Here is a 26344-nt window from a genome sequence, read left to right as displayed (position 1 = left end):
AGAGAGACAGACGGGGACAAAGACAGAGAGTCAGAGAGACAGAGACAGTGAAAGAGAGATAAGCAGAGAAAAAGATTTGGATAGCTTGAGTGGTTGAGTGAGAGGTGTGACGTTTGTATATATATATATTAGGTAGGTGCAAAAATAATGTTGTTTTATATATATATATATATATATATATATATATATATATATATATATATATATATATAACGATAAAAAGAGATGGGGAGAGAACGAGAGGAGAAGAGAGAAATATAGAGTGAGTGAGAAATGGTGTATATAGAGAGGGGGAAAATAAGCACACAGGGATGGGGCAGACAGAAGCCATGTTTGAATTGATAAGTCCGTTCATTTAATTGGTATTTGTTTTGTTTTTTTGCTTTCTGTTATTTTAAGCTCATCTTGTGTTAATAATTGCGTCCGATTGTTATAAATTTCTTTGTCATCACGGTTGTCTGTTTTCTATAGATTATACATTAGTTGTTCAGTCGTTCTAAAAAGAGAAAAGCAACAGGACATTCACTCTTGCAAACCTCAATATTGGATAGATCCAAGCGCATGGCCTTTACCGCATATAAAATTCGCCCTATTTCCACACAAGTATCGGATTCCCAGAAGAGACGGACAAAACGCCGCTTCAACGATCAACAATCACGCAAGAAAGATGTAGACATCTGGAAGGTTTGCAGAAGGGAATCAATCCTGCTCCTGCAATTAAATCGGATTCGAAACAGAATTTACGGCATGCTTAGGTAAGTTAATTTTGCACTTTTGGGGTGTTTTTTTTTTCGGACTATTATCCATCTCTATCGCTCTAATTTATTTTTCCACTACGTTGCAGCCGAGGTGTCATTCGGGCTTCGTCGGTGGTATTGTCCATCCACCGTAATGTTATTATTCTTTCTTGTAATCAAATATGATTATTGTTTATTATGTCTGGATGAGCATTTATATTTTTTGTTTAAGTAGACGACTGCTTGTTGATATATATATATATATATATATATATATATATATATATATATATATATATATATATATATATATATATATATATATAAAGCGATCCTGGTGTTTTTTAGTAGTCGGCGACCACGGCTCTCCAAATTGTAGAGACAAGTAAAGACTGCAGTTTCCCGTTGCTTTCCGTCTTGATTCGGAGTGTATCTTACATCCGTGAGTTAAACGCACCTCCAGATACTAACTTGAAAATTTCTACGACTCGGCGCGTTATATAGAGCGCCTAGCTTTGCCAAATGGTCGCCCATCTGGTACTGGCCAGGCTCATTGTAGCTTAATTTCAGTGATCGTGCGAGAACCGTTATGTCAACGTGTGCCGTAGCAGAGTAGTTTGGTAGAGACCGTTCCTTACAGAGACAAACAGATCACGTTATATATATATATATATATATATATATATATATATATATATATATAAGGAACGGTCTATACCAAACTACTCTGTCAATTTTTGATGTACAGACTTGAAACTTAATATATGAGGGATTTGAACCTGTAGAACGAATTCGATTTAGTTTTTAGCCAGTAAAAATAGCTGCTAAGGTGTAAAAATTGAAAAAAAATTGGAAATGGGCTGGCGTAAGTCGACTAAACGTATTACTTTTACCAATGCGCAAATATACATTTATAGTTTTAACAACGTTATGTTTGAAGTTATATATAGGAGTGGCTCAGATTATAACAAATAATGTTGTAGAGCTACTTGTTTTGGTTTCGATTCTAACTGACAGCACCCAAGTCATATATTTTATTTTTATTTTTGAAATCACTGCTCTATAGTGGGTACAATATAATAATAAATAGAGAATTGGCTCTATAATAATATAGATTACCAGCAACAAAATGGTACAGCGTTCGAAGAAAAACGTCCCTGATGGCAAATTTTCATCATAAAACGTTCGCCATATATTGTCTTTCATGTAAAACATTTTTCAATAATAAATTATCAAATCATAAATGCCGTATACTAATATCCCTCTCTCTCTCTCTCTCTCTCTCTCTCTCTTTCTCTCTCTCTCTCTCTCTTTCTCTCTCTCTCTCTCTGTTTTTTTCGGGGAGCATAAATGTGCATAACAGGATTTATTAAAAAGTGATAGAAAACGCTTTATACAATTTTCATAATAAAAATTCAATTTTCTTAGTTCGTATTTTACGAAACCCCGGTTTTATTTCAAACTATGTATTTTTTATATCTTTTCCCTCTTTTATCTCCCAAGTAAAACTATGTCATTCACCACAACGAAAAACTAAATATATCGTCGCTACAGAAGAAATGGCGAGAGAGGAGAGCCAGTGATAATAATACCAATTTTTATTTATTTTTTTAAGAGACACTCCTCAGAAGGAAAGAGATGGGGGAACAGTCACCTTTCCCTTCTCTGAATTCTGATGCCTGATCGAGATATTGTTGTGGCTGGCTAAGTCGTCAGTTTAATTTCATTATCTATCTTAATTTCAATTCATTTAAATTATCTCCCTTAATTTTAATTCGTTTAAATTATCTCCCTTGAATGTTTCTCTAATTTATTCTTTCGAACGAAATTATTTCAATCGATTACTGTTAATATCAAAGAAACTATTGCAAATAATATAATAAAATCACAGATAAATAAGAACAAACTGTAATTAATTATAGACAATTAAAGAAAAAGTTATGCAAATTAGACTTATATTTGAATGTCTATATAGGTTTTACTTCAGTATTATATACTACTATTTCAAAATAGTCTCTCAAAGAGCAATTACACATTTATGATGATGCTATAGAAGTGATAAATGAAAAAAACTCTTCAGCATTTGTTAATTTACTCGCGGGACATGTGGAAATTCCACGGGGAACCGATTCATACGTAATATATTGATGATGGCATTCTGTAGATATTCAGCGTAAATAGAGACACTCTGATATTATTGTAGCTCTTTTGTTAAAACTGAAAAAGTATTTATCCAACTAGCAGTGACGCCCGGCGTAGCCAGGTCGTAAAATACGCTAAAATATGATATTTTAAGTCTTGCAGATTTCGTATATATTATCATAAAGTTAATGTTCTATCGATTTTTATATATTATAAAGTTGCGATTTCAAAAATAAAACAATATATCTATATGACTTGAGTCCATCAGCTTGAATCAAAACCGAACCTCAAACTTATATATATATATATATATATATATATATATATATATATATATATATATATGTATATATATATATATGTATATATATATATATATACGTTCTATTTTTTATTAAATCTTTCACAGCTGAGACAATTCTTTATTTTTATTCCTTTCTCCACATTAAAAACGACCTTGGTATCTACATCTGTCCTCGTGGAGAAGCAAATTAAAACTAATAAAATCCAAATTCATAAAATCCAAACTTGAAATAAATAAATGCGAACATTATAATTAAAAAATAAATCTAGCATAGCGATAGGTAAACAAAATCGGCGAAATATTTTATTTAGTTCCGCGTGTGAAAATAAGGTTGCGTTTTCTTACCATTTCCAAATGGTAAGCAGTAAAACACTGTCAAGAAATGATATTGATATTTATTGGCTGATGAGGAAAATAATTAAGGAGAGGGAAGTCAAGTAAATCAACAAATCTTATTGGAATAAACACAAGTTATAGATAAACACAATCGTTAAGAATTAATCGTCGAAATTAGTGCGGTGATTTTCTCCGGGAATGAAACATAAATGTTTATGTCTCGCTTACGACGTTACGAAGTATATATATATATAATACTAAGTATATCTCGTTCTTTATTTATATATATATATATATATATACAAGAATAAAAAAGCATTGGAAATGCAAAAGGATATAGGGATGGTATGCCAAAAAGTATACAAACAAGATAGCTATGAATGGCTAGGCACATGGAAATAGAATTGCATCCAAAGTATAGCCCTATAGCTTTTCTCCAATCTTCATTCCGTGCCATCATTACGGTTGTAAAAAGCTATAGGGCTATACTTTGGATGCAATTCTATTTCCATGTGCCTAGCCATTCATAGCTATCTTGTTTGTATACTTTTTGGCATACCATCCCTATATCCTTTTGCATTTCCAATGCTTTTTTATTCTTGTTAATTAGTATTTTTACTTACAGTCTTATTTTTAAACTTACATTCATGATAGTATTGTCTTTTTTAGGAGGCGGCTCATTGCCGCCTCCATTAGTAGCAGATCGCTTCCTGCTGGGTTTTAGGTCTTTGGGTTTTGGGCCTTAGGAGTTGCCTCTTGGTCCTCCATCGGTTCTATATTACATAGAGAGTGCTACCGCCTCTCTGATAAAACAGTTAGAGTATTATAAAGTTCTAAAATGTTCATACCTTCACTATTAAATTTTTCTTGGTTCATTCTTTGGCGTTTTGGCAAAGATTTGGCAGTTTTTGATATTTATATTTATAATAGTTTGTGCATGAGGCAGCTTTTTCCCCCTTGGGATCTCTGTTATACCGTGCTTTTGAGTCAGCACGTGAGGCAGCCTTCTTTTTTTCTGGTTCTTTGTTATAAAGAGCAGTGAGGCAGCTTTTTTCCCCTCGGAATCCCTGTTATACCGTGCTTTTGAGTCAGCACGTGAGGCAGCCTTCTTTTTTTCTGGTTCTTTGTTATAAAGAGCACGTGAGGCAGCTTTTTGCCTCAGGATTTGCATGATACTTAATTTTTATTATTTCAGCATTTTTCTGATAGTATTCTTTTTGCTCAGATAATACCTTGACTTTGTTTTTTTCATAGTCTATATTTCTCTGAGCTTTTTTACTACGTGCTGACTTTGGCATTTTTATTAAATGTAAACATATAACACTTATGTGTATCTTACTATAATATCACTTATCTTATAGCAAGACAACTCTCGTAGAATTGAGATACTGCCCCGTCACCAATAGTTAAAGTGTGGAACGGTATATACACCAATAGTGTAGTTGCTATCTTTATATGAAGTCCTAATCAGTGACAGTGTGAGGTTACTTGGTTAATTTATTGTAGTTTATTTTAGAAAACTTACTTGTTTTTATTAGTAGATTGTGTATAGTAGCCACAATATCTAGTTATTTTTGTGGCTAGGGCTTGGATTTTGATTCTTTTTGGTCAGCTTCCAGTGAGTTCTTAGAAGATGACTTTCTTGCAGTTTCTTTTGCGGTTAATTTAACTTATTTCCTTTGGCGTTTGGTGAGTTCTTAGAAGAACTGGTCTGATCTACTTTTCTTAGCGAGCGAAGAGATTCAGCTGCATTTAACAATGGTTGCTATAGTGTATTTTTGCGCATGCGTGAGAATTTCAAGTTTCCTCCTTATTTTTCAATAGTTTGACAGTAGTCATGTGTCTTTCTGCCAAGAGCGACAGACGTCAGTGTTAGCCGTGATAGTCTAGAGGTTAGGACCCCACGTTGTGGCCGTGCTAACCTAGGTTCGAATCCTGGTCACAGCATTGACATTTTGTACATATTTTACAGTCCAAAATCTGAAGAATTATTTGTTTTTATAACATTGTTTTTTGACGTCGTACTTGCTGATAGGTTACTCTTATAACAATTTTGATCAACTGAGATAAAGATTTCGTAGTTTCATTAACGCTGGTGGGTTACTGTTTAAAGAAAAAAACCTTAACGTTCACCTCAAATATTCAGCGTCCAAGAAATATAGGCCACTGGCAAACTGGAACGTCTGTGAGCATCCGGTGTATTATTTGGAGCTGTCCCTTTTGAGAGAAGTTCCGTGTTCGAAGTGGTCTGTCTACATTGAGTATATAGTGTTTAAAACTTGTTATTACACGTAATCTTATTTAATTATGGAGTTAGCTAAAAAGTGATGGATCACTGCACTTCTCCGTGTAAAGAGCAGTCGATTGATGCTTGAACTGTTGTCAGAGACCGTTCGTACACCGAGATACATCGTCTCAAAAGAAAGAAGAAAGAAGAACAATTGGCCATTTTTGTATCTTTTTTTTTGCTCTCTTTTGACATTTTAACCGACGTTCTGACACTCGCTGGATTCGTAAGACGCTTCTCTGTAAGAATATGTGCTTTTTGAAACTTATAAGTTGATTTTAGTTGAGATTTGGATAGTTTTGTTTTGTAGGCGTATATAGGCGTGTACGGGCCATCCCTATATAGAGAGTGCTACCGCCTCTCTGATATATATATATATATATATATATATATATATATATATATATATATATATATATATATATATATATATATATATATACGTTCTATTTTTTATTATCGTATCTTTCTGTTGGGACAATAATGTAACTTAACAGAAAGATACGGTAATAAAAAATAGAACGTATATATATATATGTATATATATATATATATATATATAACTTAACAGAAAGATACGGTAATAAAATATATATATATATATATATATATATATATATATATATATATATACGTTCTATATATATATACGTTCTATTTTTTATTATTCTGTTAAGTTATATTATTGTTCCAACAGAAAGATACGTTAATAAAAAATAAAACGCATATTTGCTCTACAACAGTATTTTTAGTAATTACCATTTCTACTAAATATATATATATATATATATATATAAATTAATATACACAGACATAAATTTATTCGTAAATTTTTCAGTATTAACGTCAACAGTGCTTAATACATAGGTAGAGCTAGGTAGTAAGTTATGAAAAATCATGCCTGACCAATTGTTACTCTAATGACACGCGAAATATTCTGTGTAGCTTAATTGCCATATATATTTTCATAACTTACTTTATATACATATATATATATATATATATATAAAGAAAGAGAGAGGGAGAGAGAGTGTGAGAGAGTTTGAGAGAGAGAAAGATTCAATATAAAACGAATTAGATATCTATACACATGTAAAGTTGAGATTTTGCCACACTGATATTGAGGTTAAAAGAATACTTCTTTCGATTTAAAGATTATTAAACCGAATTTCTTAATATACTCAGTCAGGGTATGGGAGCGACTTTTTAATGGTTAAATAATTTGCATATTTCTTTGAAAAACTGATAATTAATTATTCATTTTTATACTTTATTATTGATTCGTTTCATTTAATTATTACAATCAGTTCTGTTTATGCATAGTTTCTACATTGTTCCTAATTGCATAGCACACACACACACATATATATGTAGTAAGTTATAAAATATATATGGCAATTAAGCTACACAGAATATTCTGCGTTTCATCCACACTAGGATTCGTCAGGCTTATGCGAAGAGTTGTTGTAGTCTCTTTTTTTATACGCATATTCTATTGAATTTTTAGTTAACCAATAAGCTTCCTAGTTTCCACCGCTCCCTTCCTAATTAGCCAATGGGCAGGCACTTACAGAACAAAGGCCCTGTTGATCTTAAGTTGAACCCTTCTTTTGTGTGTGCTTTTTTAGCAGGGAGTGTAGATACCTAGTGAGTTGACCTATTTTAAACCTACGTGTAGTTAAATGTGTTTTTTTTCTTTTTTATATTATGTTAGTTTATATGTATATATATATATATATATATATATATATATATATATATATATATATATATATATATATATAACTGTCACAGTGTTTCTATTAAAAATTTTATGCAGTTTGTGTTTTTCTGGAAAATGCTTATCTAGAAGTCTAAGAAAACAATGTCCTCCTCTAGTTTTTGTATTCAATGAGAACGGAGGTAAGAACCAGATTATCTTCCGTCTCCTATTTCGTTTTTATTTTTTTTTATCCTGAGTCTCTTGAAATGTTATGTTTTCTCTGAACCCACTTTTATGTAGTGATTCCTTATAATATGCTTGTTCGAACACTTCAGTTCAGCGTTCGACGAAAGTCGTGAAATTCTTTGGCTAATGTTTGCTACCATATTTTTAAACACTGTGTGTGGGTGGTATGAACTCTTTTTTATGTACATAAGTTTTTCATTTAGTTTGTGGAGGGTTTATGTATTTTCTTCTCGAGATCTAGAGTTGCATCTAAAAAATCTACTTTATCTAAATTTGTGTTTATGATTATTTTAAAGCCTAGCTCCTTGAAAAATTCAATTAGATCTTTCCTAAGCCTGTCTAGTGCACACCCACTGTAGTCACGTGATAGGCAAGTTTTTAACCGATACTGATGTAAAATTTAAGTTTTTTTTATATATATAAAAAAATAGACTTTCTAAATTAAATTAGTTTCAAATAAAAATCGGTTTATATATTAAATTTTTTTTAATAAAATAAGTGTCCAGTCGAAATTAGATTTTAAAATTAAAATAATTCAAATTTTAAAGTTAATGAAATTAGATTTTAAAATTAAAATAATTTAAATTTTAAAGTTAATGAAATTAGATTTTAAAATTAAAATAATTCAAATTTTAAAGTTAATGAAATTAGATTTTAAAATTAAAATAATTCAAATTTTAAAGTTAATGAAATTAGATTTTAAAATTAAAATAATTCAAATTTTAAAGTTAATGAAATCATCATCATCCTATAAACGTGAACTCGTGAGGTATATATATTTCACACTTCCGGTTATAAAATAGACCAGTATTGGCTGGAGAGAGTTTGATATGAATATCTTAAACAGTCCTAACTACCGGGCTTGAAACCGACGGTACCAATGACTTGTCTCATTTAACAACTTTCTTTACACAATATATATATATATATGTGTGTGTGTGTGTGTGTGTGTGTGTGTGTGTGTGTGTGTGTGTGTGTGTGTGTGTGTGTGTGTGTACCATCCCTAGGTGGGAGACCATCATCATTCCAGGTTTGGTCGTGATCGGTCCAATGGTGTGGACTGTAGGAGAGTTGTCCCGACACACATGCGAACGCTACTACTTTATATATATAGTAGCAAAGATACCCGTGCTTCGCACGGAGCTTTGTTGCGCACTCGGGTACCAAAATCTGTGGGCACCTTTCCAGTAAGTTGATGTTGTAAGAGCAACGATTGCATAAGGTGATTAACATTTTAACTACCTCTTGTAGTGACTGAAATTCAATCAGGAACTTCACAAAACATTTTCATCAAAAAGGAAGGTTACTTGATGTTACATAGTAAATTTTTCATTGAAGTAATTTTCAACTCTTGCTTAAATTTTATCTTGCACATTCAATACTAAAAACTTACCACAATCAGATCATGTCAGTTTTTCCTCATATCCATTTCTCGAACTTTTCACTGAAGAGCCTCAGGGTAAACTACATTTCTGCTGCTTTGATTTGGAGCCAGAATGTAGAGTTTTTCTGAACTTCCTGTCCGGCTGATGGAGACGTAGAACATACCGTGACTGAAGCAGTCTGATGTCAAGTCTACGCCAATGGTGTTAAATGTCTGACCTTGACTTTTGTTTATGCTCATTGCAAAACACACCTTCACAGGAAATTGGAGTCTCCGGAATTTAAATGGAAGTTCTGAGTCCGATGGAACTAAGGGGATCCTTGGCAGTAGAACGGTTTCGCCTTTGTAGGGACCACAGGAAATGGTGGCCTCAAGTACATTGGTGTGCAATCTGGTGATAACACATCTGGTTCCGTTTGTTGTTTTTGGCGGTTCCAAGGATCGAAGAATCATGATTGGCGATCCAATTTTGAGATTTAAAATGTGTGGAGGCATTCCAGATATCTCCAAAGAGTTTAAAAACTCCACAGGGTAGTGAACAGCTTCATATTCATTAGTAGCCGAATCAACTGACTTGTATTGCTTTGTGTCTCCTGGAAATTCATCCATTATTGAATTGTTCAAATGATTCACATTGCTGTTTAATGGCGAAATAATAGCCCTCTCAGCAAGCCAATCCGGTGATTTTCCATTGTTTTGCAGGTCTGGGTACACTTTGTCTTTCAGTTGCTTCTGATTACCGACACATTTACCAAGCGCAGTTGGAATCTTAATTGTGTCAGGTGAAGAAGTGATAGGAAACTGACCATTACCGATTTGGAGAAGCAATTTTGAGAAGTCTGCTGCAGCTGTGTTATCAGAGATATAGGCTCTCATATTAGTAGTCAGTCTCTTAACTATAACGTGCCTCCAGAGATAGGATTGTTTCAAACTTGCATTGACAATGTTAGCCCTTGTGCCATTTTTAACCACTGGGAGGATTTGACGGAAATCACCGCAAAATAAGGTTGGAATGCCACCCATGGGATTCTTGTTTCCTGTGATGTCTTGCAGTGTTCGGTCAATTGCTTCATAAGCACTCTTGTGCGTCATTGGGGCTTCGTCTACAATGATTGCAGAGGTGTCTCTAATTACATTTGCCAAGGCTGAGTTACCAGTAATTTTGCAAACTGGCTGATCCATTCGATGAGTATCCAAGGGTACTTTAAAAGTGCTGTGAAGAGTGCGGCCACCTTGTAGTAGAGTAGCAGCAATGCCACTGAATGCTGTTGCAAGCACAATCTTTCTCATGGATCTAATCTTTGCAAGGATCAAATTGATTACAAAAGTCTTGCCCGTACCACCTGGAGCATCAAGAAACATCATGTTTTTGTTCATTTCACCTTGTGCTTCCAACATTGCCATGAATGAATTGTAAACTTCTCTTTGAGAATCGGTCAGTTTTTCTTGCATATTTTCTGCTTGTAGGGAAAGTTCTTCAAGATTATAAGTAACTTCACGTTGATACTCTCTCGCGAGTCTTTCATCTCTCCCTTGCGTTGGTGCAGGTAATCCATAGCTTGCCAATGGTTGACCGCACATAAGGAGAACTTTTTCTTCAATTAGACAAAGAGTTTTATTGTAGATGTCCTCATTAAAATCTGCTTCTGGATTGTTAACTTCTTGCCTGTATCTGTGAAGAATGTCTTCAGATATTACATCACGAAAAGCCATCCAGATCTCAAGAGGATTTCTTCGCTCACAGGCTGTTAAAATTATCACAAATAGGCTTCGCAAATTTGAAGGTGATTGAGTGGCACTTGCCTCTCCTACTGCTTGATGCAAGTGATGGTCATTTTCTAGAAGGCCTCGAGCAAGGCACGCTGCTCTGTATGTTTCAAACACCTGACCATTGTATGCTCGCAAATTTTGAAATGAAGTTGGACCAGCAACCTCATTGAGCAACAGGCGTAAGAAATAACACTCCCCTGCTTTTGGACTAATCGTGTAGATTCTCCCAATGCATGGTGCCTTCCATACATCATCATTTTCAGTACCTTCAACTTGTACCCCACGCATTCTTCTCATCCATTTCTTTGTCGATTTGTTCCAAGTGTAAAACTCAGGGACTTCTGCGTATTTGAGACCCCTTGCAAAGTCATCCTCATGGCAGAGTTGAAAAAATGCTGTCAAAGTTGTGGCAGGCGGTGGACCTTGGGCTCGTTCCAGAGCAGTATCAGCTGAGAACATGACACGCTGCCCATTTTCAAGATGAACAGAAAGTTGTACAATTGGGGGGAAATGTTCATAGATGGGATGTTCCAATATCCTCCAGGCCGCCTCTGAACTGCCGACATACCTTGCATTCTGGAACTGCTGGATCTCATCCACAATGTGACTTTGTACTTGGCCTTGTTGGTTAGCTGCTCCATCAGTTCTTTGTAGTTCAAACACTGCTTGATCACATCCTTTATTCACGTATTTGAGGACATATTTGATGCTTTGGATCGAGCTGCAAATTTCTACGTTAATGTGAGCGTTGAACTGCTGAAGGAGGACCTTGTTGTACGGAATAATCCACTGGTTTGTTATTTCTTGATTAACATACCGACCATTTCTCTTCATCCTTATTGTACCAGTCTGGCCTCTATCTTCTGGTTTTCTTCGCCTGTACTTGGGGTAAGAGTCTTGGCCTTGCTCGGTACACTGAAGAAATTCTTTTGGGTATTTTTTGAACATTTGTTGTCAATCATACATGGACAATTTGGATTAAATGGTCCACAAGGTCCATGCACCATATGTGCCATCACTTTAGCATGAAGATCAGGATCTTCCTCTTTGTCAGGGATCTCTGCAGATATGCAGAGATCCATTTTTTCTGGTAGAAGTTTGTCCTCTGGGGCCTGCCAGGTGAGGATGTGTGCATGCGGCAGTCCTCTTTTTTGATATTCAATACTGTACAGGAAAGCCCTCAGCCTGCCAAATCCTCCCTTTTTAATAAATTCAAGTAACTTTTTTAGCTTCTGCCTGAAAACCCTGGCAACAATATCTGGACGATCCTGAGGGTCTTGCCCTTGAAGACAATTTTCTGTAATTTCTGTCCACTTTGGATTTGTTGTGAACGTGATGAAGAGGTCGGCTCGGCCCATTCGCCGAACATATGCCATGGCATCACTTTGACGCTCAAACATGTATCGAGGGCCTCCTGTATAAGTTGCCGGAAGTACAACTCGTTGACCAAACTGTTCTGGATTCCCATCCTCCCTAAGAATTGAATCTCTCAAGTTGCTATAATTGTCAGCTCTCAGGGTCTGTTGCTCACGCCTCAGGAACTGTAAACGTTCTGTTTCAATCTTGCAGTACACATCCACCAGCCATTGTTGAAATAGCCTTCGGTACCAGAGAAAATAGTTTCCAGGCCGAGTCATTAAATGGTACGAATAAAATTGCTGTTGGGTAACTTTTCGCCCATTGGATGCCTTCATGTAGATGTTGTAAGATGGAGAACCATAGGGGTACATTAACGGGTACATTAAAGTATCGTAGAGGGGATGTAGTTCGGAGATCCATTTTAATGTATCATTTCTAAAACGCAAGACAATATCCCGGTTAGCTGTTGGTTCATTCTCCATTAATATTCCAATCTCATACGTTGTTGTTGGAGCATTGAATCGCCGTGGATGCTCTTCTTGCGGCCTTCGGTCTTCCCTTATGACAACTCTATGTTCTACCAAGTGTTCTTCTTCAATCCTCTCCTTTGTTGTTTTCAGCTGACAAATAAAGCTGTTGTTCTCATGTAAAAATTCAGTCAGACTTTGGAGAATGTCTCTATTGAGTCTACTGTCACGTCCCCGATTATGTAGTTCCTCTTCCAGACTATCCAAGAAGTAGACTTGAATAAACTTTGCTGTTTCATCTTCAGGTGGTAAAAGACTCCCAATCTGGTGGCAAACCTGGCCTCGAATTCTAAAAGAAGGATTCCATCCATGTACTGCCGCAATTTTGTGACCAAATGATGTCATTGCAAAACAATTGTTATAACAGCGTAGATTTTGCAGAAAATCTTTAGAGATGGGACCATTGCCGGAGAGCAAATCTTGAAGCAACTGAGGCAGTGGTGGAAAGCTATCAAGCACAACTTTGCCAGAAGAACAACAACAACCAGGGGTTTCTCCTTTAAATTTTACAGCTGAGCAATGTTGACATACTTTGTCCATTTTTCCTATATCAGCTGTAGTGAGAGAGTCATTTTTGTTGTAGAGCAATCCTTTTCTATTGCAGTGTTCTATTTCATGGTGTCTCAAAGCAGTCATTCGTTGTCTAGCTGCCTCGTTTTCTGTCAATTGCTGGGGCAAAGTCATACTCTCTCTCCATGCAGCCTCTCGTTGTTGCCCTTGGTATAGGCGAAAGCTTCGTTGGGTTTCCGATTCATTCTGATGTCGTTGAGCCACTCTCAACTGACCTTGTGTACGTCTACTTACCTCATATAATTCATTCGATCGTAATATTGCTTCTCTTTCCAGTGCATATCTTTGCCTTTCTTGAATTTCATCTTGTGATGAATTTAACCGCCTTACAGCATGTCTAGTTCTGTCAGCTTCACGTTGGGTTTCTCTTTCCAAATCTGACAGTCTTGCTCTCCTTTCTCTTTGACGTATCCTGTTAAGTTCTAGACGTCTTTCTCTATCTGAATTGTTTTCATTGGAGCGAATTGCAGCAACTCTTAGTCTATTAGCTTCCAATCTTTCCATTCTTTCTTCCTCACTTTCGTTTCTACTTCGTTTGGGTGGCATAATTTCGGTTTTAAACGGAATTGTTTAACGATATTAATGATTGTAAATTAATTAAGCGTAAAGGAAATGTATACTAACTGAAATGGACGAACTATAAATAATATTTCTGAATAGTACAATTATAAACAATTATATTGTACCTATTTACTATGCCTCCCCACGGGACAGAGTTAGACACCAGGGTCATTTTTTAACGTGGAGAAAAGGTACAAAAATAAAAATTGTCTCAGTCGTGAAGGATTTCTCCTCCACCGAAAGAGAACAAGAAAATGAAGTGCAGCATCTGAAGAACAGATACTACACTTTGATCTTGACCAAAAGGAATGAATAAAAGCGACCTACGTGTGACTCATTACTTCCGGGTGTAAACGTCACAATCTAAAAGTAATAATTAAAAAAAAAAAGTAAATGTAAAATAAATGTAATACCAACTTAGGTTAACTAAGTAAACAGTACAATTAAAACAGTTCTATTAAAACAAATAATTACTAAGATCTAGGTAATTGTTAGTCTCATTGTTATGGTTTTAAAGAAAAAAATGTGTAAAAAAAGTTCTGCTTTTGTGAGTACGTGTATTTCTTTTAAATTACATAACCTTTTTATTTTATTAATTATATCTCTTTTAAATTTATATATTTTGTTAGTAAACTGGAAGAAATTCAGTTGAATAAAACCTTGTTCGTGTTCTTTACGTTAAACTCATATTTTTATAAACGGTTCATCCGGTTTAAAGAAAGCGCTAAGTTTAAATAAGACTGGAAATAACTAATTCAATATATAAATAGAAAAACGAAATAAATATAAGCTTTAAGTCTTAAGATAGTAATAATCAAAATGTAATAAATTATTTGTAGTTCAAATCTATGATAAGACAGGCTTTCGAAATAGGCTCGACCAGAAAGATTAAATTGGAACGAAATTATAATCTCCGTGCCATTTTCAAAACAACCCCACAAAAGTAACGATATCCTGCAGTTGGTTAAATGACAATGGTTGTAAGAAAAATGTAAAAGAAAATGCGCTTATCTGTTTATTTTGACCTGTTTTATTTAATTAAAAAAACATTGGCTATAACTGGAAGAGAGCGTTATGTTTTGGGGGTTGTTTAAAAAATAGAATGGAAATAAAGTTAGTTCCGTTTTAATTGTCTTTAATTGCGGCAAGCGCTAACAAAATCGAAAAATCACTGTTTACATTCGAAATGTTAACTTTTATAGGTTTACAGGTTTGCTGACAAGGCTGGGGGTGTTTAATACAATTATTTTACTAAATTGATTTTTTTCATTTAAAAATAAAATTATTTCTTTTTTAATAAAGTTTTATTTTAAAATATTTGTTTTTGTTTATTTATATAAAATTACGATAGTTGAATTGTATTCTTTCAATTATATTGGCAAGTAAAATATAAAAGATTAAAACGGAACGAAATTTAAATTTCCATTACATTTTCAATACAATCCCAAAACATAAAGCTTTCCTCGCCAATGAATTGTTTTGATAATATACGTAAAGTGAAATAAATCGAATATAAAATTAAATGAAAATATATTAAATAATTAAATGTTAAATAGATTTTGTAAATAGTACAGTTGAAATGATTAGAATATTTCCAATATGTAATAAGGTCGAGGTAATTAGTTAAAGAGATTTAATATAATGTGATATGCAAATGAGCATAAGTCATTCGATATGGGGGTGGTTTGTAGACTAGTATATAAAGAAATTAGGCATTGATTATTATGTCTCCTATAACAGAAACATCCTAAAATGGGTTTTAATGTTTCTCTACCAGGAGAGATCTACCCTCTTACCTCCTTTATATTTCGTTGATGATGGAGAGCTGTACACACAGACAGAAACACACGAACCCTATTACTTTATAAATATATATATATATATATATATATATATATATAGAGAGAGAGAGAGAGAGAGATTTTCCATTCGTTTCTTTTTTCATCATCATATTTTGCTTTCTTTTAAGGATTAGCAAAGGCCTGCTCAATTTGAGTTTTAAAAAAGTATTGGAAAGATTGTGCCTCATGGTTTCACAAGACAGAATACGTGATGATCTTATTCAATCCTTTAATATGTTTAGTGGACATTTAAAAATTATTAGGATACAATAATAATAATAATGACTTACCTTAAATAACGATGATTATTTACGATTGTGGTCCATAAGGATCCAGAAGAAAGATACAACTCGATAATATATTGAGTAGAAAACGAAGTAAAACAAATAAAGTATGTGTTTATACGTCAGTCCGACTGCCACGTCCATATGACTCGTCCAGGACTTGTGTGCTACCACCAAGAGATATATCCACCCGCTCTTTATAGTAAAGGGAATTATAAAATATGTATAAATACACGCAGATGTCAAATACAAGATAGTGTAGGGAATTTAATTCATATTAAGCGAGGTGTTCTAATGAATAACGCAAACACAATAGTTTGTTGTTGTTTTATTTTAAATAAACTAATGTATGCCTATAATTATTTAGGAAAACACAAAAAAAAATTTTAAACGCCCGAAAGAAAGACACAACTTTGTAATTAATGAAAAGAAAATCTACCTCTGCGTTCCACGTTTGAAAAGGATGTGTCCTCTATAGCATTAGACCTGACGGAATGGTTAATTGTAGGTATAGGTCGTTTCTTACCCTCAAATGTTCCAGCAAAAACCTAACAGCCAGTCATGGTTCTCTCCAGAAGGTGCTGCTGCCACTGCGCACAGAAATCACTTTTTCTATTGCTTCCAACGTAATAGATGTATGGAAACAAAAGCCGCTTTCAGGACTGCCAACAATCATAACGCAAGAGAGTTGTATGCTCAGTCCGTCAAATCCAAAGTAGCTGAGCAGCGGCTTGGTTCCCACCAGTTTTGGCAAATAGCAAACAGAATCCTGAACAGAAACGTGTGCTCTATCCCAACTATCATCAATGGACCTGAGGTAATCTCATCAGCATCAGACAAAGCCAAACTCTTTGTCAAAAACTTTGCAGCTAATTCTACCCTTTGCGACCAAGGCCGCCAACCCCCAATATTTCCTCCTGTATCAAAAAACATGCTATGTGATATACAAATATATGTTCTTGATGTTGCCAAGCTAATCAAAAACCTTGATTCCAGTAAAGCAACCGGCCCTGACGGTATTCCAATTATAGTACTCAAAAACTTCAACCAGAACTAGCGCCCATACTTACAAAACTATTTAAACGTTGTTTTAAGGAGAATTGCTTAAAATCACCCTGAAAAATCTCATCCGTCTGCCCTGTGTTTAAAAATTCAGGTGATCGCTCATCTCCATCTCAGTACAGGCCAATAAGTCTCCTGTGTGTCATGAGTAAGTTGCTGGAATCTGTGTTAAATAGAGAAGTAATCAACCATTTCAGCAAAAATAACCTTCTTAGTGACACACAATATGGTTTCTGTTCTGCTAGATCTATGGCAGATGTGCTTACAGTTATATCTCATAGAATTAGCGAATCGCTCGACGGAGGCAACATTTCTAGGGCAATTGCTCTTTACATATCAAAGGCCTTTGATAGAGTATGGCATAAAGGTTTACTTCACAAGATCTCCAGCTATGGTATAGCTGGAAATATCTTCTCAATTATTTCTCTCTGATAGGTTCATAAGAGTAGTAGTTGATAGGCAGAAATCAGAAGCTCACATTATTAATGCTGGAGTTCCTCAGGGGCCCAACTCTCTTCCTGATTTACATTAATGATCTTCCAAATGACATCATTACATCATCCGTAGACATTTATGCTGATGAAACTACCATCTATGGTAGCACATCTAAACGACCAAGTTCTCTCTGATTCTCTCTCCTCTGATCTTGAGCACGTGGTACAATGGGAAAAGTAGTGGCTGGTTACTAAAACCAAGCTTCTATCTTTACATCATCAACGTTCTCATCCCCATTTGGCCGCAATTGAAATGAATGGCTCTCGTCTTGGGGAGACCTCAAGTTTTGACAAGCTTCTGGGCTTGACCTTTACTCCTGATCTGAAATGGAACAGGTACATTAAATCTGTTACCAAGGCCGCTGGAAAAATGGTCGGATCTTTCTATCGATCCAGTAGATATCTCACTGCTGATGCAATTCTCTATCTATATAAAAGCCAGGTACGTCCAAGGATGGAGTACTGTTGCCACATCTGGGCAGGAGCTGCTAGAAAGGACTTGTCCTGCCTTGACAGAGTTAAAAATAGACTTTGTAGTCTCGTAGGAGATGTCCTTTTCTCTTCCCTGCAACCTCTATCTCACAGAAGATATGTTGCGAGTTTGTCTCTGATGTATCGTTATTTTCATGGGAAGTGCTCGACTGAGCTTCAATCTATGGTCCCCCCTTGCCAAACTTTCACAAGAAACACTCGTCTAGCTGAAAACACTAGCAATAATTCCTCCCACACTTTATCTGTGCCTAAACCTAAACGTAAATTCCATGAACAAAACTTCTTTCTTAGAACTGCACGTCTGTGGAACTGTCTTCCGTTTTCCTGCTTTCCAGCTGACTACAATCTGATTGCCTTCAAGTCCAACGTAAACAAATTCTTGGTGAGCCATTCCACTTAAGTTAACAAGTTTACTGAATTTCCATTACTAACAATTACTATATTGTTCGATTTTATCCTCGAGTGGACTCTGGGCCAATGGTGATGACTATGTAAATAAAAAAAAAGCAAATACATGAAATAAAGAGTATGAATGTATGTTTCCTAGTCTATTTTTACCATAGCAATATTGATCAATGACTTTCAATACACTCTTCTTAAGCAGTTCGCCATTTTGTAAATTTTAATTTTTAACTAAAAAAGACATAGCTGCTTCAAAATAATCATCATCATCATCATGCAGTCCGTCAGTCTTGGCGATGACTTGTTTGGGCCTCAGTGCTTTATCCCTCGGTGTTGGCGTAGTCTCACTTCATCGTCACAGAAATTCCCACCTTGGCTCCAAACTTGCTTGCCCAGTTTAGGTGCCGTATCTGTTGCGCATCAGATAGACCTCCAATGCTCATGTTCAGTGGAGCAAACCAGCGACAACTAGCAGCAGAGGAGACAACAGCTTCTGGCCGAAAGTAATCTCAGTGAGGTAAACAGTCGTCCTATCGTGTCTGCTACGACGCCTTTTCTTTCTGGATGAGGTTCCATAGCCTTTTAAGGAAAACTGCAAGGCAGCAGTAGGATTTGAAGTCAGAGTGCTCATCTCTTAGCCTTTTGCTGTGATAAGGCCGAAAAGGCATGGTGTTTGATTTTGGGGTTGGTTTCCCTAGTCTTCGGCCAACCAAGGGCACCCACAAGACACTGGGGTAGGGGTTGGTAGTGTGCCAGAGCATGTCCACACATCGGCGGGCCATAATACACAACCTCTGGGGCCCCCTACAACTCCGAGATCTTCTACAAGTTTAGCCTAGGGCTGCAAGGCACCCAGTTACCGTGTGTGGCCAACGTGGAAGCACTGTAGGAGTCTTGATGATTGAGAGGCTATGTACTGGCAGGAAAGACTTATGCATAGTGTGTGCGTTTGAATTCTTAATCCGGCAGGAGGATGTGATGCGATTAGTGTGGTAGATATAAGTTAGTGTTAAGTTCATGCTTGCATGCCTTCTCGCTTCCAGCTTACACCACTGGCTAATATTCCAAATAAACCAGTAAAAAAAAATCAAAAATAATCATAATGCCACTTCTTTTTATGATTACTAGAGTGTTATCTGTAAGTAGGAAAGGAATAATGCAATAAAAGATGGACGATTCACCACTGGAACCAATGGTTTCCACGCACATCTGCACACAAATTGGAAAAAACTTGAATGCCTATTGAACACTATCTTTAAGCGCCTAAGGTCTTTCTGCGCAGGGTTTTTTTCCAGGAGAACTTGGAATGAGGATACTTCCCCCTACAAGTAAACCCTGACCCAATATTCCAAATAGTATTCAAAGCTCTTCAACACATGCATAACTATGTGTTAAGTATTTATTATTAAATATTTGATAAAAAGTTAAATAAAGACTACATGTGTCGCAAGACGATAAAATGAGGGATGAAGGTTAATGTTGACTAATTTAACATTAATTAACTAGTCACATTCACCAAAAGAAAGTCACTATAATATATATATATATATATATATATATATATATATATATATATATATATATATATATATATAAATGTAAATGTTGGTTCGTTCGGAATTAATTGTCTAAAAACCCACTGGACGGATGGCTTCCATGTTTTGGTATAATATGTTTACTATATCCATGTGTGTTTTTATATATTTCTTTTTAATTATAACATTATACTTAATTTTTCTATGATAAATAGGTGGATTTCTTTGTACCGAGAGGCTATTTTTTTTTATTTAGGGACAATTATTAATTACCGCTTCCTGTCACGTGACAAGTGTTACAATTTAGCGGTTTTCCTGCTATATCTGGAGATTTCGGTTACAATCTAGCGGGAAATTCTCGAAAATCTGGAGGTATTTGGCAACCACACACCCGCATTAGATTATTAAAAAATAAAGAAAAGCGCTTGAAAATATTCAATGTAAGTAAAAAAAAAAGTAGCATTTATTGCCTTTGGTAACAATTATTTATTGATTATTTGTTTTGATTTTCACCTTTTTTTCGGCTTACCATTCTTAAATGTCACTATAAAATCGATTTTTCCAAGTACATTTTAGGTGGGGGGGATTCCAACCTCTGAAGTTTGGGTTTGTATTACTGTACACATAGATTCGAAAAAGTTGTCAAAAAACAAATATATAACAAATAAATGTTATCAAAGGCAAGATAAGTTACTTTTCTGCCAAACTGGATATTTAAATTAACCACACGTGGTCTCAAAATGAATGACGACGCTCAAAGTGTATACACATTTTGACTCCTCCCTTTACTTAAAAATTCACTAAAAATCAGGAAATTAACGAATTTTAATGAAAATTGCAGTATTTTTCAAATAATGATCGCAGAATATAATGAACTAATTATTTTTACTTAACTCTTAGTGAAAATGTTTTATTTTGTTTAAACAAAAAATACCTTTACTAAAGTTATGGTTTTCAGTAGTAAATAAAAAACGCAAGAATTTATTTTTGCTTTTTTTAAAGCATCGTAATTTGTAACAATAAAAAATAATTTTTACACTAACATTACGAAAAAAGCCCCTAAAGTCCGTATTAATGTATTCGATATAACTCGAAGAAAAATGAATTATCGGATACTATTCAGGAAATTAAAGATTCAATTAGATTCCTATTTCAGTCACCTAAATTATTTAGGATGAAATTAGTTTAGGAATTTATAGCCAAACCTAAATATTTTTTTTTTTTGGTAAATATCCAGATACGCTACTACAGAACACCGACCACTCTAATTTGTTTGGGGGGGGGGGTAACAAATATATAACAAATAAATGTTATCAAAGGCAAGATAAGTTACTTTCTGCCAAACTGGATATATTTTTCGTGTTTTTATTCAATGTAACATATTTATTCAGCTCGAAAAACATACAGTGTTTACCGATGTATTTGAAAATTCAAGATGGCGTCTCACACCCTCTTTAACACCGTAAGTTTGGAAAAAGGTGTTATAGATAAAAAAAAACTATACAAAATACGGGTTTGTATTACTGTACACATAGATTCGAAAAAGTTGTCAAAAAACAAATATATAACAAATAAATGTTATCAAAGGCAAGATAAGTTACTTTTCTACCAAACTGGATACATTTTTCGTGTTTTTATTCAATGTAACATATTTATTCAGCTCGAAAAACATACAGTGTTTACCGATGTATACGAAAATTCAAGATGGCGTCTCACACCCTCTTTAACACGGTAAGTTTGGAAAAAGGTGTTATAAATAAAAAACTATACAAAATACTATTAAAAACCCGCCGAATATATGTCAACCTATGTCACAGTAACATGTATTGAGCGAGTTTTTAACAGTATTTTATCCGGTTTTTTTATTTATAACACCTTTTCACAAACTTACGGTGTTAAAGAGAGAATCAGACTCCATCTTGAATGTTCCAATACATCAGTAAACACTGTATGGTTTTCGAGCTGAATAAACATGTTACATTGAATAAAAACACGAAAAATATATCCAGTTAGGTAGAAAAGTAACTTATCTTGCCTTTGATAACATTTATTTGTTATATATTTGTTTTTTGACAACTTCTTCGAATCTATGTGTACAGTAATACAAACCCAACATATTTATTCAGCTCGAAAAACATACAGTGTTTACCGATGACTTGGAAAATTCAAGATGGCGTCTGATTCTCTCTTTAACACGGTAAGTTTGGGAAAAGGTGTTATAAATAAAAAACTATACAAAATACTATTAAAAACCCGCCGAATATATGTCAACCTATGTCACGGTAACATATATTGAGCGAGTTTTTAACAATATTTTATCTGGGTTTTTATTTATAACACCTTTTCCCAAACTTACGGTGTTAAAGAGAGAATCAGACGCCATCTTGAATTTTCCAATACATCGGTAAAGTTTTTCGAGCTGAATAAACATGTTACATTGAATAAAAACACGAAAAATATATCCAGTTAGGTAGAAAAGTAACTTATCTTGCTTTTGATAACATTTATTTGTTATATATTTGTTTTTTGACAACGTTTTCGAATCTATGTGTACAGTAATACAAACCCAATACGTTACATTGAATAAAAACACGAAAAATATATCCAGTTTGGTGGAAAAGTAACTTATCTTGCCTTTGATAACATTTATTTGTTATATATTTGTTTTTTGACAACTTTTTCGAATCTATGTGTACAGTAATACAAACCCCACCGACCACTCTAATTTGTTTGGCGCGCGCCCCAACATCACATCCGCCCCACCCCCCAATGTACAAAATAAAATCTTCGGAAAATGTTAAATGGTGTTCTAATTGGTAAATGTCGGTGCGTTACTTACGGAAAATTTGAAAATTCGATGTTCCAGGTAAAAAAAAAAAAACAAAAACAGATAAATTAACCCCCCCTACTCCAACTTGGTGTGCTTTCCTTTTCTTATTTTATTTCTTTTTCAGCTAATTTTAAATTTTCCACCCAAAAAGCGCTATAATGTATTTTTGAAAATTAGAAAATTCTATGTGCTGGAAAAAAAATCCCCTCCCCCCCAACGTAGTTTGCTTGGTGAAGCCGTCGTTTATGCTACAGCGTGCATGCGCATAGCATAAACGGAAGCTGCAAAATGGTGGAAAGAAGTTCGTGGGTTCAGGGGTAAATACCATGCAAACGGTAAATTTGCCCCAAGTTTGACTATCAGATTCATTGTCAGCGACCTCAATTACCTATACAAAAACAAATTAGAGTGGTCGGTGTTCTGTAGTAGCGTATCTGGATATTTACCTTTTTTTTCTTGCTTAAAAAAATAGCATTAATACAGTAAGTTAGGTAAACTGACTTTTTCATTTAAAAATGGAATTATTTCCCTTTCGTTATTAACTTTTTTTTTTAATTTTTTTTTTTAATAAATATTTTGTGTTTTATATACATAAAGTACAATTGTTGAATGTTACTCTTTTGATTGGGCACAATTAAAAAATTAAGAAAGATTAAAATGAAGCGAAATTTAAGTTTCAGTTCCATTTTTACAACAACCGTAAAACAGTGCATACTCAGCAAGTTTTATCGTAATTTATAAGCATATTGAAACACTAAATCAACATTTTATTTATTTTTTTGCATAATTAATAATGGAAGTATTTTTCTGTTTATTTTCTTAACATCTGTTAAAAAAATAAATAATTTGTACATTCTCTTGAAAAAAAGAATCAAACTTTTCTCTACTTTCACATGTGTTCCATTTTAACAAACTGAGCCACAACAACGCGTGGCCGGGTACAGCTAGTAAGAGTCGCCAACCTGATAGGTCCTGAACTGTCATCTAGGCTTCAACCTCTGTCCCATCGACGAGATGTTGCATCCCTCTGCCTGTTCTACAAATACTTTAATGGTGAATGCTCTGACGAACTGCAAACACTTGTACCTCCCCGACGTAACTACCCCTGACAAACCCGACAAGCTACTAAGTCTCATCCCTTTACAGTAGAGATCCCTAGGTGCAAGAAAGCCTTTTACTCCAATAGTTTCTTCCCCAGAACTGCGGGTCTTTGGAACTCCCTTCCGGGATTCTGCTTTCCCAACTGCAATGATATGCAGAAGTTCAAGTGTAATGTTAACAAAAATCTTTCTACTCTTCTCCCTTCATAATGACCCCGCTAATTAATTCCCTAATAGTAGCCCCCTGCTTCAAAGTGGCACTGTGCCTTGTTTGGGGTGAAAATTGAATAAATATATATATATATATATATATATATATATATATATATATATATATATATATATATATAAGGTGGGGAGTTAAGGAATAAAACATTTATAAAAACAAATGAAATATTTACTATGCAAAACTGTGTTTGTTTACGAACTCCCCCAACTAGGAAATGTGGGAGTTAATTAAAAATGATTAGATAAATATCAAATGCGGCATGAGATCGAAAATAGAGAATGGGGGGGGATTATTAACCTAACTAATATTGATTAACTTAACTAATATTGATTAACTTAACCAAAAACAAAATCAGTCCACAAAAATCTACTTAAAATCCAAAATAACAATATATACAGGGTGAAACGATAAAATTGTCATCCTAGAAAAAACGACATGATTCCATTTCCATATGATGAAAACCGTACTAGTTGGCCAATTGTAACAAATCCCAAGAGCGATAGGAGCCTTCTATTATGTCTGAAAGTGACACAAGGTTCAATTTGCAAGATCAGAGATGCGCCGCTGTACAACTACCAATCCAAGTTATGACAACAGGACCATTACCAGCACCCTCAAAATGCATCACTGGATTGCCATGAATAACAGGGACGTGCCCATGGTTTCTGTCCACGGTTATGGTCTTTTTGTGTTTTTTCAAGTAAGGGCCACATCATGCCACCTCACATCTTTGAAGTCAGCTTGAAAGTCAATAGCAAAGTGTACCTTGACGTGCCGAAGTGTGGTGAATCGAAAATTCAAAAATGGGCCTACATCCCCAATAAAACATCAAATCTGTCACCTAATTGGGGTCGGGAACAGGGGTAAACAAACAAATGTGGGATAAAGGAAACGGGATGGGTAAAAACTAAAATAAAAGGGGGGTCTTATGACGTTATGCATATACTAATTTAGTTTAAAAAAGGGAAATAATCTAAAATTAACCTACTCTAAAGGGTGGATTGATAAAAGTGTCGCCCGAAAGTAAGCTACACTACAGCTTTATTTTAAAACTTTTATTGAAAAAATCAATTCAGCTAACTTGAATATGTACTAGAGCTGACATCTATTAAATGTAGCAGCTTTCAGCCTCAATCACTGCCTCAATATGGGTCCAGAACTGGGAGCTTCGCAAATATATGGCTACAAAACGGCAACCTAAACAGAGAAACTGAATCCCTAATAACAGATGTATAAGATAATGCAATTCGAACCAACCATATCGATGCAAGGATCGACAAGACACAAGAAAAATGCAGATGCAGACTCTGTGGAAAAAGAGACGAGATAATAAACTACGTAATAAGTGAATGCAGCAAACTAGCCCAAAAGAATATAAAGATAGATACGATCAAATGGGGAAGGCAGTACACTGGGAATTATGAAGACAACTGCATCTTGAACACCCTGGCATATGGTATAAGTATAAACCGGCAGCAATACTTGAAAATAAAAGTAAAAAAATCCTATGGGGCATGGATATACAAACGGATAAACTCATCCAAGCAAGAAGACCGGATCTCATAATAGGTTAAAAAAAGGAAAAGTTCGACTAGATTGTAGATTTTACAGTTCCAGTAGATCACAGAATGAAGATCAAGAAGAGAAGCGGAGCAAATACACGGAACTGGCCAGAAAGCTCAAATGGATATAGAAGATGAAGAAATTCAAGATAACATCACGAATAGTAGGAGCACTAATAACATTTTAAAAGAAATGGGAGAGATTGGAATCAGAGGGATGGCTGAGAAGATACAAGGTATAACAATAATAAAAACGTCTGAAATATAAAAGAAAACCCTTGGATGCAGAGATTAACACACACAAGTTACAGGCACAAGCCAAATATACAAAAACTGCTACAGATGCAAAACACAAAGAAACATCACATGGATTCATGAAAACTGAAACTGTAGAATTGTAAAATAGCCTACCTCCCCCCACACACACCCTGGTCCTCTTTTCTTTTTTTTTGTGTGTGTCACAATAAACCTCGCTACACCAAATAAGTGAGGTGGGTCATGAAGGATGGAAAGATCAAGGAGAGAAAGCACTAGCCAGACCTCCGCTGGATGAGTGCAAAGAAAAGTGGGACCTCAAGGAGGCTTATT

General features: G+C 34.9%; 1 protein-coding gene across 1 annotated transcript in view; it reads left to right on the top strand.

Moving 5' to 3' along the window:
• Nucleotides 1-299: 299 nt before the first annotated feature.
• The window catches only part of LOC145277484 (uncharacterized), a 351446-nt gene continuing 325401 nt past the window's right edge, over nt 300-26344 (top strand). Inside the window, exon 1 of the mRNA XM_080128864.1 lies at nt 300-755. The gene's annotated coding sequence lies outside the window, so the exon portion shown is untranslated. The remainder of the gene's footprint in view (nt 756-26344) is intronic.

Source organism: Euprymna scolopes, chromosome 6 (genome assembly GCF_053919585.1).
Source record: "Euprymna scolopes isolate OS-2025 chromosome 6, ASM5391958v1, whole genome shotgun sequence".
Taxonomy (NCBI): Eukaryota; Metazoa; Mollusca; class Cephalopoda; order Sepiida; family Sepiolidae; genus Euprymna; species Euprymna scolopes.
The sequence above is the reverse complement of the archived record's forward strand: the minus strand, read 5'-3'. Positions and strand labels throughout refer to the sequence as shown.